The sequence below is a fragment of the Oncorhynchus kisutch genome, linkage group LG17 (genome assembly GCF_002021735.2).
Source record: "Oncorhynchus kisutch isolate 150728-3 linkage group LG17, Okis_V2, whole genome shotgun sequence".
Lineage (NCBI taxonomy): Eukaryota > Metazoa > Chordata > Actinopteri > Salmoniformes > Salmonidae > Oncorhynchus > Oncorhynchus kisutch.
Window position 1 is genome coordinate 41516098 of NC_034190.2, and position 2514 is coordinate 41518611.

Here is a 2514-nt window from a genome sequence, read left to right on the forward strand (position 1 = left end):
TATTACTACATGTGAGCTGTCCTTGTTGATACCTGAAATGATGTTGGCACTGGCATGGTCTTATTTACCTGAATAAATTCAATTATTTAGCTGGGTCTGGCACCCCACAACCCTTAGCCTGTATATTCACTCATCTCTACTAGAGCATGTCGATATGGACAAGAATCCATATTATAATTCTGTATATTGACTGAATTATCATGATAACGATCAAAAGAATGATAAACGGCCCAGCTCTAAACCCTACTGCCAAATAGTTCAACTCTATAGCTCATTTGTACATGATATTTGGAAGGTTAATGAAGTTTTCTTTTAGTTAACCACAACACACCGTTTGGTCATCTACTGCTTATATCACAGACCATCATCCACCATGTTCTGTGATGGTGTTTCAAGCTGAATTAGAGCTTCATTGTAACTATTCCAAGCACCAGATCAAGTAATATCATAGAAATAGGACAATAGTGCAATAAGCACGAGATGGAACTAAATTAAATGGATGCTGGTTTAGTTTGTCGCATAGCTTTTATAATCCTGTCAAACTACAGCCACGGGCATCAATTGGGTCTCTAAATATAGAACTAAGTCCCATGTAAAAAGGCAATCTGCAAGATGATAAAAGTGCGCCGCTCCACAGCTCTATTTTCATAAGAGACGTATAAGCTTTGTGCCAAGTTGATGTGACCCATTCCAGAAATATGAACATCAACACAGATAGAAATCTACAGTATTATGTGGGAGAAGATAAAATAGGATATTGACCTTTTTCCTAAATACAACCCAAATGTACTTTCCAGCTTTATCTATCTACAGTACAGCCACTTTCTGTTGCCTCCTCTTTGATATCTAAATTCATGAATTCTGAGTTCATGAATTTTAATTGAACACATCTAATTCTGCTCTCAGGCATGAGAACGAATAGATTTGCATTATCCGTCTGTTGAGCACCGCTCATTTTTACGAGGTCATCTGGAGAGCAAGCTGAGCTGGTTTGGTTGCTATAGCTCTCTGCTTTAGAGCCCTGTTCCATTGGCCAAGTTAAAGACATGACAAATAATCCGTCTGGAGATAATGAGATTGTTGGTGATCAACTACTTGTCAAGGAATGTCCGGCTCCAACACATCAAATCAAATCAAATGTATTTATATAGCCCTTCGTACACCAGCTGATATCTCAAAGTGCTGTACAGAAACCCAGCCTAAAACCCCAAATAGCAAGCAATGCAGGTGTTGAAGCACGTTGGCTTGGAAAAACCTAGAAAGGCCAAAACCTAGGAAGAAACCTAGAGAGGAACCAGGTTATGAGGGGTGGCCAGTCCTCTTCTGGCTGTGCCGGGTGGAGATTATAACGGAACATGGCCAAGATGTTCAAATGTTCATAAATGACCAGCATGGTCAAATAATAGGTCTGGGACAGGTAGCACGTCCAGTGAAAAGGTCAGGATTCCATAGCCGCAGGCAGAACAGTTGAAACTGGAGCAGCAGCACGGCCAGGTGGACTGGGGACAGCAAGGAGTCATCATGCCAGGTAGTCCTGAGGCATGGTCCTACGGCTCAGGTCCTCCGAGAGAGAGAAAGAAAGAGAGAATTAGAGAGAGCATACTTAAATTCACACAGGACACCGGATAAAACAGGAGAAGTACTCCAGATATAACAAACTGACCCAAGCCCCCTGACACATAAACTACTGCAGCATAAATACTGGAGGCTGAGACAGGAGGGGTCAGGAGACACTGTGGCCCCATCCGATGATAACCCCGGACAGGGCCAAACAGGAAGGATATAACCCCACCCACTTTGCCAAGCAAAGCCCCCACACCACTAGAGGGATATCTTCAACCACCAACTTACCATCCTGAGACAAGACCGAGTATAGCCCACAAAGATCTCCGCCACGGCACAACCCAAGGGGGCAACCCAGACAGGAAGATCACATCAGTGACTCATATCAGTGACATGATGCATCACTGAGGCAATTTGCCATTTCAAAAAGGTTCTTCTGATATTGCGACCCTCTTAAAGTAATAGGTATTCAGCCATGAATATGAGCAATTGGTATAAGGACAGCAATCAGGAACTGAACCAACGACTCAGGCATTCCTAGCACCATGCTCCTACTGTACCAATTGAGTCACACAGGACCAGGTGTTGTCTCCTGTCCCTGAGACCACAACAGCAACATCAACAATGAGATCCAGATGCAACATCGTGCTTGACATCACCATCAATGCCCCACTGCTAATAACATCCTAAAGCCCTCAGATGCCACTCCGCTGTTCCTTCCTTCCCTCTATTCTTGTGCAATCCAGTATCAATTAGCACCTCACTGGCAATAACAACGGGATCCGGAGGGCTGTCACTTAATTGAAGGCTGTTACCATGGAAACTGCAGATGGTGTCCAAAATGGCACCCTGTTTCCTTTATAGTACACTACTTTTGTCCAGAGCACTATGGGCCCTGGTCAAAAGTAGTGCGCTATATAGGGAATAGGGTCCCATTTGTGATGCAGCCAG